This window comes from Anomalospiza imberbis, chromosome 37, assembly GCF_031753505.1.
Source record: "Anomalospiza imberbis isolate Cuckoo-Finch-1a 21T00152 chromosome 37, ASM3175350v1, whole genome shotgun sequence".
NCBI lineage: Eukaryota > Metazoa > Chordata > Aves > Passeriformes > Viduidae > Anomalospiza > Anomalospiza imberbis.
In genome coordinates this window covers 248554-265287 of record NC_089717.1, presented here as the reverse complement: position 1 = coordinate 265287, position 16734 = coordinate 248554, and the positions used below count along the sequence as shown (strand labels likewise).

The 16734-nt window shown below is 53.5% G+C and overlaps 1 protein-coding gene, 1 long non-coding RNA gene and 3 pseudogenes across 3 annotated transcripts in view; 4 read left to right on the top strand and 1 right to left on the bottom strand.

Moving 5' to 3' along the window:
• Positions 1 to 16734, bottom strand: part of LOC137464133 (class I histocompatibility antigen, F10 alpha chain-like) — a 372308-nt gene that overhangs the window by 156979 nt on the left and 198595 nt on the right. The gene's annotated exons all lie outside the window — the stretch shown is intronic.
• LOC137464164 (zinc finger protein 239-like) lies at positions 138 to 1182 on the top strand (annotated as a pseudogene).
• The window catches only part of LOC137464158 (uncharacterized), a 61381-nt gene continuing 49349 nt past the window's right edge, over positions 4703 to 16734 (top strand). Inside the window, exon 1 of the long non-coding RNA XR_010994075.1 lies at positions 4703 to 4730. This is a non-coding gene — a long non-coding RNA (uncharacterized lncRNA). The remainder of the gene's footprint in view (positions 4731 to 16734) is intronic.
• LOC137464163 (zinc finger protein 3-like) lies at positions 6326 to 7152 on the top strand (annotated as a pseudogene).
• On the top strand, positions 8582 to 16022 carry LOC137464138 (zinc finger protein 135-like; annotated as a pseudogene).

Sequence of the window (16734 nt, the reverse complement as noted above, 5' to 3'; positions counted from 1 at the left end):
GTTTTGGAGGTTTTCATGGACACAAGATATCTGGTGACTTCTAGAGATGGACTCGGGCAGGAGGAACCCTCAGGCCAATATGCTCACCCCTTGTTTTTCCCTGAAAACCAGACTTCTTATTCCTAAGGCTTGGCCAAATGGAGGAGGAGGAGGCAGTGAGGAAGATGCTCCGGGATACCCAGGCAGGTGAGGAGGAAGTCACTGCCCCTTTCCCCCTCTCTCCTGCTCCATCTCCCAGCCCAGCATGGCCCCCAGCTGCAGGACAGCCCCTCTGCCAACGCCGTTCTGCCAGGGATGGACTGGGGGGGGGATCTCCTTCCCCTTCCCTCTGGCATGGAGGCAAATCCCATCTTCTCCTTGTCCTTCCTTCCTTCCTTCCTTCCTGCCTTCCTTCCTTCCTGCCTGCCTGCCTTCCTGCCTCCCTCCCTCCCCTTGTCCTTCTTCCCCCAGGCACTGAGCTGCAGACAGAGACCAGGGTGGACAAATCTCCACAGCAGAACTTCGTGGAAGAGGCCATTTTGATTGGCTCCAAGGGGCAGGAATCCTACAGGGAGAAAATGCCAAAGGGATGCCTCACAAGGAGGGGCTCCAAACCCAGGCCAGGGTGCTCTAAGGAGCAAAGACCTCCCCACTGCTTCATCCAGAAGTCCACTCTGGTGGTCCATGAGCAGCTTCACGCTGGGGAGAAGCCCTGTATGTGCTTGGAATGTGGGAAGAGCTTCAGCCACACCTCCCACCTCTTCACCACCAAGTACACACAGGGGAATGGTTCTACAAATGCTTGGAATGTGGGAAGAGCTTCATCTGCAGCTCCCAGCTCATCCCCCACATGCACCAGCACACAGGGGAACAGCCCTACGAGTGTGGGAAATGTGGGAAGAGCTTCAGCTTGAGCTCAGTCCTAGTCCAGCACCAGAAGATACACTCAGGGGAATGGCCCTACGATTGTCCCAAGTGTGGGAAGGGGTTTCAGACCAGGTAAAATATCCTCATGCATCAGCAAACACACACGGAGTAGAGGCCCTTCCACTGCCCCGACTGCAGGAATGGCTTCAAGCACAGCTCCACCTTCACCATCCACTGGCGCGTCCACACCAGGAGAGGCCCTACAAGTGTCCCAAATGTGGGAAGGGCTTCTATCAGAGCTCTGCCTTGACTTCACACAAATGGACCCACCTGTAAGGGAAGCCCTGCAAGTGAAGGAAGAGCTTCATGCGCTGCTCCAACTCCATTCCCCATGGGAGGATTTGGGTTGGATGATCCCCAGTGATCCCTGTTGGGCAGAGCCCTGGTGACCCCTATTCTGGGTGGACTCTTTTGAGAAGACACATGTCTGGTGGTCTCCACATCCTCCTGATTCCCTCTGGGCACCTGGGTGAAGGCAGGGGCAGCAGCATCCATGGGGACTCAGAATGACATCAGGAATTCATTGGGAAGAGTGAATTTGTTGACTTTCAACCCTAAAAGTCTCAGCTTTTCTGTCCAATCCTTTTTTTCCTGTGACATCAAGCAACATTGGATGGTCAAGTGCCGCATCCAGTTTTAAACAGCTCCAGGGACAGTGACTCTACCACCTCCCTGGGCAGCCCATCCCAATTTCCAATCACACTTTCTATGAAGAACTTCCTGATGTCCAGCCTAAACCTCCCCAGTGCAACTCCAGGCGGTGTCCTCCCGTCCTGTCACTGTTCCCTGGGAGCAGAGCCCAACCCCACCCGGCTGCCCCCTCCTGTCAGGGACTTGCAGATAGTGATGAGGCCTCCTCTGAGCCTCCTCTTTTCCAGGATAAACACTCCCAGCTGCCTCAGCTGCTCCTCACAGGACTTGTGTTCCAGACCCTTCACCAGCCTTGCTACCCTTCTCTGGACATGTTCCAGCATCTCAAGATCCTTCCTAAATTGGGGGCCCAGGACTGGACACAACACTCAAGGTGTGGCCTCACCAGTGCCGAGTGCAGGGAAAGAATCACTGTTTTGGTCCTGCTGGCCACACCATTCCTGATCCAAGCCAGGAGACATTGGCCTTCTTGGCCACTTGGGCACACTGCTGGCTCATGTCCAGCCTGCTGTCCATCAGTGCCCTCAGGTCCCTTTCTACCTGGCCACTGTCTAGCCCCTGTGTCCCCAGCCTGTAGTGCTGCAGTGCTTGCTATGGCCAAAGTGTAGGACCCAGCACTTGGACTTGTTAAACCTCACATCGTTGGATTCATGCCTTGGATCTAGCCTGTCCAGGTCCCTCTGCGGACCCCTCCTACCCTCCAACAGATCCACACTCACACCCAGCTTGGTGTCATCTCCATTTTCTGCTGCTCCGAAGAAGCAATTAAGTTGGTCAATAAGCTCTGTTTTTTTCCTTCTCCTGGTGGATTTTTTTTCATTTTATTTGACACCCCAGAGGCAATTTCTGTGATGGCCTCTGTAAATTGATTCTATTATAACAGCAGCAGCAACAGGGTTGTGAATGTGACCGATGTGAATGTGGCCTGTGTGGCTTTAATTGTCCTCAGCTTAGTGCTCAGGCACTTGTGAGCATTTAAAAATCTGCCAATCATGAGTCCTGTTACAAAAATACTGAGTTCCCCATCATGAAAGCACCGTGGGTAGCACTGACTGAAAGAGGCAATTGCAGTTGTACTGATAAAATTCAGGTGGCAGCCAGAAGAGGGGCAACAGCAGCCATGATCTACAATTCCCAAGGCAAAGACAATAAAACCCTCCTGCTGTCACCTCACCAGGAGTAAAACAGTGCTGAGAAAAGGGCTGGAACCCGATCTTTTCTTTCTCTGAAGGTTGGGTCAGGGCAGCACAGCCAGGCCTCAGCAGTCAGGGAGGTTTGTGGGTGATTGTTGCTCTAATCAAGGAATTCAATGGAAAAAAACAATGTATGGTGCAATTGGAGTCTTGGCTTCAGTATGTGGTGTTGCTGTGCTGGAGGGCAGAAAGGCTCTGCAGGAGGATCTGAACAGCCTGGAGAGATGGGCCTAGGACAAGTGGAGGAGGTTCCCCAGGGCCCAGTGTCAGATCCTTTGCTGGGGTCACAACAGCCCCTGCAGAGCCCAGGGCCTGGGGCAGAGGGGCTGGAAAGGGCCCTGGGGGTGCTGGGCAAGAGCAGCTGAGCAGGATCCAGCAGGGCACAACTCCGTGAAAGGGGCCTGGAGCAAGAGGGGAATCGGTCTCTTCCTTCACAGAACAAGCAATGGGATGAGAGGAAATGGCCACAGGTTGCACTAGAGAAAGTTTAGATTGGACAGAGGAATAATTTCTTCTCTGAAAGGGTGGTCAAGCACTGGAAGAGGCTGGCAGGGCAGAGTGAGTCACATCTCTGAAGGCATTTCAAGCACCTGTAGATGTGGTACTTGGGGACATGGTTGTGGTGGCCTTGGCAGTGCTGGGTTGACGGTTGGACTTGATGAGCTCACAGCTCTTTTCCAACCTGGACAATTCTGTTCTCCTTAGAAGACTTTGTTTCTCTTGTTAGGTTTCATTTTTCTCTATCAGCTCAAGCTCTGTGTCTGTGGGATTTTCCTGCAAGAGAGGACTTTGGGCTGGAGATGAGCTGCCCTCAACGTCGAAAGCATTCACCAGTATGAAACATGTTTGTATTCCTGCAAGAAGGGAAAAAACAAGGGACAATTTCTGTTTCCAGGATAGATTTGATTTTTTCCTATCCACAATGGAAAAGACAGCTGTCTTTTCAAAGGAAAGCACTTTGGAATGGCACAGGCTTGCTGGACATACAGTCTCAGTCCTTCTGTTGACAAACCACACAATTTGATTAGGGGAAGGGGGAAATTTCCTATGTATTTTCTTTACCTAGAAGTATTTCAGCATCTCTGCTTAAAAAAAAAACCCCAAACTCCACTAGCATGACTTTCCAGAAGACAACAGAGAAATCAAAAGGTAGATTTTCAATCAATACAGAATATTGTTGGCTTTAACTTTTTAAAGACAACCGTTGTCCCAAGAGGCCTCGCTTTTTATTTTATTCAATACTACCTTTCCTTTTCTTTGCCTCAGCAAATCGAGAGTTTTTTTCTTTTCAAACCAGTTCCTGGGAGGCAGACAAGATTAATCAGAAATCATCTCTGCTGGTGGCTGTTTTCAGCACAGGCTCTTCTTGCCCAGCTGAGGCTGTGACGAGCAGGGAAATTTCCCTCCAGTGTCCCTGTGGCTCTGTGCCTGGCACGGTCTCTGGTACTAAATTCTCACACCCCAAACACTGAAAGACTGGAGCTATATTTACATCCTCCCAACCTGGAGAGGAGAAGAGACATCAATATTTTAAAAATCCCAAAAATACACACTCAAAAAATCCAGTCCTGAGGGTGCCAAGTTTTGTCCATTATTTAAAGGCTCACAGAGTACATGAGGACAATATTTAATCAATGGAGAAGTGTCTGCATGTGCAGAGGGGAGAGCAAGGAGTCAGTGGATCCAAGTTTTCTCCAGAGAAGCCAGTGGAAGGTGTGGGAAGGAAAGGGTTAAACACGGAGGATTGGCGAGGAGGGGCTGGATTCCCTCAAGGGACCTGGCAACCGGGAATGCCAAGGGCTGGAGAAAGCCAGTGGGGGAAACTCCCCCAGTTCTGCCTATTGCTCTATATCCTCCTCTGTTCTGGGAAGCAGAATCTCTCCCTCATCCCACCAGTCCCAACCCCCTTCCCACCCCTTCTCTGAGTTTTGGGGATTCTGTGGTATCCTGTATTTTGGGGTGGAATTGAGGATTTTTGAGGTGGGATCAAGCAATTTTGAGCCTATGCCAACTCTCCAGCCGGGGACCCCAGGAGCACCAGGGGGCTCCAGCCAGACCCTTTTTCCCCCAGCAAGGGACTCACACAACCCCTCATCCTGCTCCCAGAATCCCTGGAGATCCCCCATCCATCTCTGCATTCCCCCATTTCAAGATCTCCAGACCAAAGGATTGGAAGCTCCCACCCAGGGTGACTACAACCCCCAAATTTTTATCTCCACTCATCACTTTTCCCTCCTTTCCCCTTCCCTCTTCCCCCACAGCAGGTGGGAGCAGCCAAGAGCCCAGCGCTGCCCCAGCCGGACCGGCTTCGGCTCCATCCCTGCTTCGGCTCCATCCCTGCTTCGGCTCCATCCCTGCTTCGGCTCCATCCCTGCTTCTCCCGCGGGATGTGATGGGTTTGGGTGGAGGGGGGCCAAAGGTAAGCGCTAGTCGTCGGGGGAGGAGGAGCCGGGATGGAGGAGGGATAAAGGAAGAACGGATGGAAGTAGGAGAACGAGGAAGTGGAGGAAGAGCGGGAGGAAGAGTAGGGCTAGAGGAGCAGCAGGAGGAGGAGGAAGAGGAGGCACCACGTGCATCCATCGCTCTCTGTATCTGCAGCCTCCCCGCCCCGGGAGCATTGCCCCCACCCCACATCCCGCAGGTGGCTGGGGAGGGAGAGCTCACCCCGAACATCTTGGGTGGTCCCTGGGAAGGTTTTCTATAGGGGTTCCCGCTGGCGGCTCCTGGCAGAGTCCTGGCCGTGGACGGGGGGATAAGGGGTCTCCCCCCGCCTGTGGGTTGGTCTCCCTGGGTCAGGCTTGGGATCCACGTGGTGATCGCCAGGAGCCGGCGGGGTCTCAGGGGGACACCAGTTTTGTGGAACCCTCGGCAGAGCTGTGTATGGGGGAAGCGTCGGGCTACGGAGTGTGGAAAGAGACGATCCCAGAGCTGGGGAGCCCCCGGCAGCCTGAAGAGAGGGGGAGTATGGAGAGTGGGGGAACCAGGGACCCTTTGGACACTGAAATGGGGAGCCTGGAAGGGAGGGACCCCTGGGATTCCCGGGATCCCCAACAGCCCAGAGAATGTGGGAACCCTGGATAGGGGGACCCCAGAACACACAGAACCCCCAGAAGCCCAGAGACAAGGAATGACTCAGAGCCTAACATGGAAAAAACTGAGAGGGGGAACTCCTGAAAGGTTTTTTTTTTTTTTTTTTTCTGAATCTTGGAGCTTTTGGCTTGAATGTGGAAATCTTGGGCTGAATCTTTATTTTTTTGGGGGGAGGGAGAGGTGAATCTTGTTCTTTCTGAAATTTATTGAGCTAAATGTTGGTGGTTTGGTTTTTGCAGGGAGTCGAATCTTAATATTTTGGAGGAGTCTTTGCCTCAGTATCGAAGTTTTGGGTTTTTTAGGGCTGTGTCTTGGTATTTGAGGGGTATTTTTTCCCTGAATCTTAATATCTTGGAGGTTTTCATGGACACAAGATACCTGGTGACTTCTGGAGATGGAGTTGGGCAGAAGGAACCCCCAACTCAACACGCTCACCCCTTGTTTTCTCCCCAAACCAGGATTTGTCAATCCGAAGCCTTGGCTAGATGGAGGAGGAGGCTTCCAGGAAGAGGAAGAACCTTGTAGAAGAGGCCATTTTGAGTGGCTCCAGGGCACAGGAATCCAATAGGGAGGAGGGAAAGCACCCAAGATCCTGCACGAGGAGGGGCTGCAAACCCAGCCCAGGGAGCTGTGGGGAGGAAAGACCCTCCCTGTGCCGCAAAGGCGGACGGAGATCCAGCCAGAGCTCAGAGCTGGTGGAGAAGCTTCACGGCGGCGAGAAGCTCCAGAAGTGCTTGGAATGTGGGAAGAGCTTCAGCTGAAGCTTCCACCTGAGAGAACGCCAGAGGATTCACACTGAGGAGAGACCATTTGAGTGTGGGGAATGTGGGAAGAGTTTTGGGTGGAGCCCAGACCTCATCAATCACAGCAAGAGCCACACTGGGTAGAAGTCCTGTGAGTGTGGGGAGTGTGGGAAGAGGTTCAGGAAGATCTCGGTCCTGATCTGCCACCATGGGATCCACACAGGGGTAAAGCCCTATGAGTGCTTGGAATGTGGGAAGAGCTTCAGTCGCAACTCCCACCTGATCCAGCACCAGAACATCCACACAGGAGAATGCCCCTACAAGTGTGGGGAGTGTGCAAAGGGCTGTAGCCAGAGCTCCCACCTGAGGGCACACCAGCACATCCATACTGGGGAGGGGCCCTGCGAGTGTCCTGAGTTCGGGAAGAGCTTCCTGCGCTGCTCCAGCTCCATTCCCCATGGACGAATCAGCGCTGGATGATCCCCAGTGACCCCCGTTGGGCAGAGTCCTGGTGATCCGTGGTCCTGGTGATCCATGCTGGGAAGAGACCTGGCTGGGGGTGCTCCACATCTTCCTGCCTCCCTATGAACACCTTGATGAATGTAGGAGCAGGAACATCCCTCGGGACACAGACTGATGGTTGGAACTGCAGACTGATGGCCCTTGGAGATTCACGAGGATGCAGAGATCCACGGGGATGCAGAAATCCACCTCCAGCCCCGGGAGGAGCCTATGCCGGGGAACAGGGGTGCCTTAGAGGAGGCTGTGACTCCATGGGAGACTCGTGGACACAGGGGCCCCTGCTGGAGCCATCTGTCTTTGAAGGACTGACCCTGTGACAGTGACCCATGCTGCAGGAGTTGAAGGGGGGCTGGTGCCTGTGGGATGGACTCAGGTTGAAGAAGTTCCTAGGGAACTTTCCCATGGGAGGGACTCCAGAGTGCAGCAGGGGAATGATTCCTATCCCTGAGCAGAGGAAGAAGCCACGGGGATAAACTGACCATGGCCCCATTCCCTGTCTCCTGCACTGCTGGTGTAGGAGGTGCAGCTGGAAGGAGGGAAGGGTGGGAGGAAGGTGCTTTTAAGGGTCTTCTTCTACTTCTTATTCTCCTGCTCTGAGCTTCTTAGGAATAAATTAAATTCATATCTCCTGTTTTGCTCGTGATGGTGTTTGATGAGGGAACTCTCCCGGTCCTTACCTCATGAACCCCTGGTTAAATTTTGTCTCCCCTGTCGGGCCTTGGAGGGCAGTGAGAGAGCGGCTTTGGTGTGTGCCTGGCATTGCGCCAATATCACAATGGGACATGTCCTCGTTTGGCCCTGTGCTATGGTGACACTGTTGCTGTTGCTTTTGTCTTCTTTATGATTTTATCTTTTGCATTAAATGTTTGTGAAGTGCCCCCGGTGTCCCGGTGTTCCCTTGGCGCCCGCATCCCCATCCCTTCCCCTGCTCACCCTGCCACGTTCCATTCCGGCCAGAGGAGCCTTGGAGCTGCCGTGGGGGCCGTGGGGCTGCGCCCCGAGCCGGGGCCCCTTCCCAGAGCTCCCAGTCTGCCCATGCAGCCTGGAGCAGCCAGCGAGGGCTTCAGCTGGGGCGGGGAGAGGCGCTGCTGGGGGGTGCCACCACCGCTCGGTTTGGTTGGTTCTGCACTGATGCAGATGCTGATCAGATGCACTGATGCTCCTAATTGGGGGTAGGAGAAGTGAGGCTCCTGGGCTTCCCGCAGAGCCGGAGCCAGCGAAGGCGAAGGCGCAGGGCCGGGAAAGCCGTGTCGGGAGGTGCGGAGCAGTTTGTTGGTGCTGCAGATCGATGCCGGCCCGGGCCCCGGCCCGTTCCAGGGCTGTTCCTCATCTCCGGCTTTGCCCTCCCACAGCCCGGGGGGCCCTGAGAGCGCGGGGCGAGGCTGTGCCGTGTGCAGAGCCCGCCCCTCGCTGCCATTGGCCGCTGCTGCCGTCAGTCGCGGTTCTGGCGCGCTGATTGGTGAGAGCGGGGCGAAGCACGGCCCCGCTGGCGGCCTGAGGGCGGCCCTGGCTCGGCAGCGGCGCCATTGGCGGAGCGTCTGTGCGGGCCCGGGAGCGGCGGCAGCGGCCGGAGCGCGGGGAGGCGGCATTGGCGGAGCTCGGAGGCGGCCCCGGCGCAGGTGGGAGCCGCGCCGGGTTCTGCGGGGGCTCGGGGCTCGCTGCGGGCGGAGGGGGCGGCAGGGGGCTCCGGCGGCTTGGCGGTGCCGTGTCCGGCCCGTGCCGGCCCTGGGCTGAGGGCGCTGCGGGAGCGGCTGCCCGCGGTCTCCTTCCCGCCGCTGCCTGGGCAGGAGCCGCTGCCGGAGCAGCGCTGGCTCGTCCCGGTTGCTGTGGCTGGGACAGAGGTGGCTGCCCCGTGGCCGGGCCCGTGCGGGGAAATTCCCGTCGCCAGAGGTTTCTGTGGCCAGAGGAGACCGAGGAGTCCTGTCAAAGTGACTCGATTGCTGAGCAGAGGGAGAGGCCGTGGGGCATTTGCCATGCGGGCTCTGCCCTTGTTGTAGCACGCTGCCTCCTTTGGATGCTCATTTTCCCGGCCGCATCTCCCTCTGCCTTTGCCCACTGGCTGAGGGACTTGGAAGGTTCAGACTTCCCGATCCGCCTGCTGCCTGTCCTCGTTCATATGCACCCCTCCTTGTGGATGACAGCCGATATTCATGGCTCTCTTAAGAGTTTGTTCTTCTCGAAGTTCATGAATTTAGCGGGACTTTGAGCAGCTGTCCGTGTCAGTTAGTAACATTTCCTGAAATTGATGGTTTCCCCAGTTACTTCCCTGATTACAAGTCCCTGGCCCTATCTGCAAGCAGATTCACTCATTGACTGTTTTTTCTTCCCGGGTCCTCTTTGGTTTTGGGATTATTCTCGGTGCCCTCATTCCCTGTCCTTTTGTAGCCGTTTCTGGATCAGGAGGCCTGGCTGCCACCTGCATCCCCTGGCTCAGCTGCTGGATGAGCTGCACTCCCAAGGTGTGGAGCATGGTAAAAAGATGAGAGTTGCTGTAGCACAGAAGAGGAGAAGCAGCATTCGTTTAACCCATGGACTGCCAGGGAGCCATGAAACCGTGTCCCATTCCCATCCTTTCTATGTTTGGACTAATACATGAGCTACTTTCTTATTTCCTTTGTTATCTTTTTTCACCGCTTTTCCTTTGTCATCTCTTTGCCAACAGCAGTTGGAGTCATTTAATTTTCCACAAACTCCTGTTTTTTCTGCTAACAGATAATCTGATCCCATCCCCTGGTGAAATGTTGTGTTCCTCATTTCAGTGGATGGGTCGGCAGGAAGGTCAGGAGCTGGAGGTGTCTGGTTGGTTCTTATTTCGAGGACAGCTTGTAATCTAATGATGGCATTGAAATGATAAATGGGTTCTGTGTCTCCTGATATGAATTGGTTCGGGTTCCCAGGGGCTGGTCCATGGTGTTGTAGGATTTGTTCTGGTGGCCCTTCATCTTTTCCCTATTTTGGGCACTGCCTCCAGCCAGGGCTGCATCAATTGTCCACTTTTCTCTCATTAAATCATCACATACTGGATTCCCAACTGATTTCTGAACTTGTTATAGCAAAAAAAATTCCAGTGCTCTCATGCACTCTATATAACATAGACGGTGACAGCACAAGTTGGGGTGGGCAGAGGGATGATTCCCCCCCACTTATTTTAGTGAAATTTTCACAGCAGTCTCCATTTGCTGTTTCCCTTTGCAGTTTAACCCGTTTCTGTTGCAGAGTCAGAGATCCTCACCATGGGCTCTGCCTTCAGCTGTGCAAATTCCATCTGTGCAAGCAGGCAGAGCTTGGGGTGAGGGGCAGAGGGAATCAGCTCAATTCCTGCCCCAGGCAAGAGACCCAGGTACATTGTCCCCACTTTGCCCCAGTAGTGTTAATTTGCATTTCTAAAGCTCCTCTGCTGGCTGCCTGGAGGGAATCTTCTCTTCCAGGGAAGCCATTCTGTTACTCAGTTGTAGCCCACTAACAAAAAGCAAGGGTTTTTTTTAAACATTATTCTATTAACTGTTGATGCATTAAAGGGTGGCCTTTAAAACTCTTGTAGTTTTGCAGTTGCAGCCTATAGGTAAACAACACCAAACCCATACCAAAATTTTTCCATCACTAACAGCCACATAAACTCATGCACAAAAACAATCCGATTTTTTTCTACTTCTTCTGCTAAGAATAAAAATTTAATCTAACTCCCCTGGTCTAAATCTAAGTGACAATATAGAAGTAGGATTATTAAGAAAAAACATTCTCATGGTGTAATCTAATCCCAGCCACCCCAGTGAGTGAGTGTGGCTGAGACCCAGAGTGGAATTGTGCCGTTGTCTTCGCCAGCAGCTGTGGCAGTGCAGGCCCAGAAAGCACTGAAGCTGCAGCAGTGGCAGCAAGGATTGGCCCCGGTGGCTGGAGATGCCCAAGGAGGGTGCCCAGGCAGAGGATTTGAGCAGAGGATGTGTGGGCAGGCCCAGGGGCTTGCCCCGCTGTGGAGCCCTGGCTGCTGCTGCGCTGCCTTCAGTGCAGGCTCCGTGGGGGCCTCCCATGCTCCTGCTGCAGGCGGGAAGTGCAAATCTCCGGGGCTTCAGAGCCCTGGAGCCCAGGCTGAGGGGTCCCCCCATGCTCAGCTGTGCTGGGGGCTGTTTCTGGCCTCAGGGACACTTGGCATGGGCCACGCCACTTGGCCACCAGTGGTGCTGCTTTGGCCTCCTTAGGCAGGACCCGATGTCCTGCTTGGATGTTGGGAACAGCAAAGTGCCATGGTGGGGGTGTGCCTCATCAATCTCTCCCAGGCTGTGTCTGGAGCTCTGTCACTTGAATGCAGTCCTGGGTTTCTTCCCAGCCCCTCTGTGGGCTGTTCAGACAGGAGGCTGGGTTAAACCCTTCCCCTGCCCTCAGTTCTAAATCCTCCTGTGCCACTGAACAAGTTTCATACTGTAATAACTGAGCACTGCTCATCCATTTAGAGGCTCTTTTGGTTATCAAAGCTTTAACTTGATGCCAGACTTGAACAATAAGAGATGCTCCTGCTGTCAGTTTTCAGGCCTCAGTTCCCATGAAAGCTGTGGCTGTACAATTCTGCAGACAATGAGGCCACTCTGGTCACTGGGTTAAACATTTTAGCAGAAGAATTCCTTTGGCATGGCCCTGTTTAATCTCCACATACAATTCAAATTCTTTTTTCCTGTCTAGGAGGGCCAGGGCAGCAGCCTCAGTTAATCTTCATTTTAACACTTGAAAATTCTGTTTTCCTCCTCCTGTCCACCCATCCAGTGTCTTGACTGGCAGGATAGGAGTGTTGTAGGAAGACATCCCTGGCTCCAAAAGCCCTGCCTTTAACAGGTACTCAATATCAGGCTGTAACCCCTTCCTTCTCTCCCCTGGAAGGCGTATTGCTTTTAGACACCACTTGTCCTGGTTGCTTCAAAGTACTTTGGAGAGGCTCCATATCAAATTTTCCCTCTTTCCCTGGGGCTGCCCACACTTCTGGGTTCACTTCAGCACAGGCCTTGCCACTTATCTGACTCAAAGGTACAGCATTAGCCTCTGTTTTACCTTGTAGAATATAAATCTCTAGTTCCACATTAGCCATTGAATCCCTTCCCAGGTAATGATAATCACAATTAGGAGGAAGTAGAAATCCATGCATTTGAAATCTATCTCCCACATCTACTAATAGTGGTTGAAGACTACACACCTGCACATTTTTCCCACTTACCCCCTGAATGATCAAACAACTTCTTGACAATTTCCCCCCCTTAAATCTGAGATTCCAAGTAGATTGAGATGCCCCTGCATCCATCCAGAGAGGCCTCCTCTCGATGCAGACCCAGCCTGAATGTTCTCAAGGGCTCCAATGTGGTAGGTCCCTGATGTGATGGGAGCTCTGATACCCCTGACAATCCATGATGTCCATCAAGAGATGGACTTGCTCCTCCTGAGGGTGCTGCTGTCTGCTTCCAGTGTCCCTGTGCCCTGCAGCTGGAGCCCTGACTCCTTCCCAGGGGCTGTTTGGGTGGGCTCTCCCCTGCCCAGGAGGGCAATGCCTCTGCCAGGTGCTTGTGGCCGACCCCGTCCCCGGGGTGCTGGGGCCCCCTTGGGCCCTGGGGTTGATCCCTGAGGGGCTGTAGGAGCTGTGCCACGGCCTTTGCCTTCAGCTTGGCCTTTTGCTCATCCCTTCTTGCATTCAGCTGCTGTGCCTTTGTGCCCAAGTGCTCCAGGGCCTTCTTCTGCCACTCCTGCAGCCCCTCTCACTGCCTGTGGGTGCTCATCCTCTGAGAGCTGCTGAGCTTTCTGTGAAACCCGTTCGTTTTGCTCTCACCAAATTAAAATCCATAAAAGAAAATCCTGATTGTTCCATGTACAATGTGCATTTCCCAGATGTTCCTTCATCAACCTTGTGCTCAGGGTCCCCTCCGCAGCCCGTATCCCAGAGCCTGTCCCTGTCCTACTGTGTTGTTCCCCCCGTGTTATCCACATCCTTAATTAGTTTTGGGAGACTGTGCAAACTTCCTGAACATTCTCTCCTTTGGTATTACACATTATATTAATGGCTCTATTAAATCTTTGTTCTTCTTCTTGAAATTCAGGAATTTGGCCGGACTTTAGCTGAGCCACAGTCTGTGTGAATTAATACCTTTTTTTCTGAAACTGATGATTTATACTGTCAGTTCCTCATCTACAAGTTCCTGGCCCTTTCTCCAAGCCGATTCATACCATCTGTTTGTATAGACTCATTCATTTATTCCTTTCGACATGATGGGAAAGGGGGAGAGAAGTCACAAAAGGACATTTAGGACACCTAGAGTGAGTGCAGGAAGGGGGTGGATCACCCCCAAACTCATCTAGGCAGAGCTGGGATTAGGACAGATGATGGAAAGGGAGAGGGTGATTAGGGGAAGGGGCACAGCAGGAGATTGTTGGGGGTCTCTTTATGTCCCCATCACATCATCCCTGGAGTGATTCTCCAGGACTCTAGGAGGGGATGGATCTTGCACTGGGGGGGTCCCCAACCCTCTTGTCCATCCCTGGGGGATTTCTGGGGGTTGTTCCCCCCATCCACCAACCGGTGCTGTGGCAGAAGTTGGGCAGAAGGGAGTATGAAAGAGAGGTCTGGGGTTGGCAGGGAGGAGGCATGGGAGGAAGAGAAGGGAGACAGGAGAAGTACGAGGTTCCATCCTGCAGGTGGCCAGGGAGGGGGAGGTTGCCCCAGATATATCAGAGAGTCCTCAAGGGAGTTTTTTTAATGGGGATTGTTTGGAGTTTGCAGATTGCCGACTCAAGACCCAGATAACTTCGTGGGTCACTGTGAGGGCTTGGTTTTTTGGGGGTGCTTTTGGATCTTGCAGGACCCCAAAGCTGAGTTGCAGTTCCCCCTTTGGGGGATGTTTGGGGTCCAGGTACTGGTGGGGGGAGGACATGGGTCTTTGTGATGCCCCAGGAGAGTGGTGGAGGAAAACACCAAGACCCTTGCGGAGGGAAGAGAGGAGAATTCACCCAGAGCTGGAGGACCTCTGGCAGCCTGAAGGGCAGAGCAGAAGGGCCTGGAGTGGGGGGGACCCCTGGGATCTGTGGAACCCTGGAGCAGAGAGTCCAGGGATCACTGGACCCTCAAAACCCCTGGATCATCCATAAGCAAGACCCTAGAATGGGCCATGCCAGAGGCCATGGGACCCCCATCAGCCCAGGGAAGGGAAACCCCCAGAACCCAAAAATGGAGAGACAAGAGAGACCCCTCCTATGAGAGGTTTTTTTGGGGGCGGAATCTTGGTGCTTTGGAGATTTTTATGGACACAAAACATCTGGTGACTTCCTGAGATGGACTTGTTCAGGAGGAACCCCACCCCAAGGCACTCACCTCCTTGTTTTTTGCCCCAAACCAGGATTTGTCATTCTCAAGCCTTGGCTAGATGGAGGAAGAAGAAAAGCCCTGGAGATCCCCCGCAAGGAGAGGCTGCAAATCCAGCCCAGAGAGCTGCAAGGAAGAAACACCTTCCCTGTGCTGGGAAGGCCAGAGATCCAGACATAGTTCGGAGCTGGTGGAGAAGCCTGAAGCTTGGGAGAAACTCCACAAATGCTTGGAATGTGGGAAGGGCTTCAGCCAGAGCTCCGACCTGAACCAGTACCAGATGTTCCACACTGGGGAACGGCCCTTACGAGTGCGGGGAGTGTGGGAAGAGCTTAAGCCGGAGCTCTGACCTGATCCAACACCAGAGGATCCACACTGCAGAACGGCCCTATGAGTGTGGGCACTGTAGGAAGAGCTTTAGCTGGAGCTCCCACCTGCACAGCCACCAGAAGATCCACTCTGGAGAACAGCCCTACAAATGCTTGGAATGTAGGAAGAATTACAGCCAGAGCTCCAATCTCACTAAGCACTGCCAGATCCACACTAGGGAATTGAACTACACGTGCTTAGAATGTCGAAAGAGCTTAATCCGGAACTACAACCTTATCAAGCACCAGAAGATCCACACTGGTGAATTGCCCTTCAAGTGCTTGGAATGTGGGAAAAGCTTAATCCGGAACTCTGATCTCATCAAGCACCACAAGATCCACACTGGGGAATCACCCTACAAGTGCTTGGAATGTGGGAAGAGCTTCATCGGAGCTCCACCCTCATCAAGCACTGTGAGATCCACACCAGGGAACAGGAACAGCCCTATGAGTGCTTGGAATGTGGGAAGAATTTCTGCTGGAGCTCCCAGCTCATCATCCACCAGCGCATCCACACTGGGGAGAGGCCCTATGAGTGTCCTGAGTGTGGGAAGAAGTTTTGGAGCAGTGCCCATCTCCACAAACATCAGCCAATACACACAGAGGTGAGGCCTTTCTGCTGTCATGACTGTGGGAAGTGCTTCAAGCATAACTCTACCCTCTCCAGCCACCAGTGCATCCACACCGGGGAGAGGCCCTACAAGTGTCCCGAGTGTGGGAAGAGGTTTTGGAGCAGCGCCCATCTCCTTCTACATCAGCCAATACACACAGGGGAGAGGCCCTTCTGCTGTCCCGACTGCGGGAAGGGCTTCAAGCAAAACTGCAATCTTGTCACCCACCGTCGCGTCCACACCAGAGAGAGGCCCTACGAGTGTGGGGAGTGTGGGAAGAGCTTCTCTAGGAGCTTTCACTTGACCCAACATCAGTGGAGCCACCAGTAGGGGAAGCCCTGTGAGTGCCCCGAGTGCGGGAAGAGCTTTGTGCACTGGTCCAGCTCCATTCCCCATGGGAGGATCTGTCTTGGATGATCCCCAGTGACCCCTGATGGACAGAGACCTATGTGATTTATGGTCCTGGTAAGCGGTGTTGGAGAGACACCTGGCTGGTGGATTCCACATCTTCTTGGCTCCCCAAGAGCCTGTATGAACACAGGCAGGAACTTCCACTGGATTGAAGATTGACTTCAGCAACTCACTGGGGAGAGCAGACTTTTTGACTTTCTGCCCCATAAAATCTCACCTTTGGTTTTCAGTTATTTCTTCTGGTGGCATCAGGGAATACTGGTAGGTCTTGGACATCTTTTCTAAACTAAATGATTCCATGATTCTAATTCTCTCTGGCTCACAGGCATTGTCTTGGGGATGTTTTTTTATCCCATACCGTTTTTGGGTTTTTTTCGTTTCTGTGGTGGTTGCTGGTCCCTCCTCACCTCCCCCAGTTCTGGGAGTACTGGGATGGGTGAGAGCCAGCCCAGGATTTCCTGTGAGAGTGGGCAATCTTCGCAATGGCCATGCTGCGCCATGCATCTGACCAGAGATACTGTTGCCTTGTGGGTTTTGCTTGTTTCTTTTTGTTTCTTTTCCTTCAGCACTGTGGCTGCGCTTACTGGTTTCCTTCTCTGGTTCTCTGCTGCTTGGGAGCCCAAAGCCAGTGTGTGCCACACCAGGACCTGGGACCGGGAGTCCCGCGGTCCCCTGCCAGGGTCCTCCCCCTCTGCGCAGCCTGACCCAGGGAGCAGCCATCTCAGATGAGCTACCCAAGGGAGCAATTCCCCACTCAGCCCTGCTCTTCTCTGCGCTGCTTCAGGGCTTCTTGGTACACTGTAACCCGACATCCACTGGCATTGCCAGAGTTTCTGCTGTCTTTTTTTTCCCACTCCCAGGTGTGCTGGCATCTGCCCTTCCAGCTGTTCTTCCAAGGTTCCTGCTACA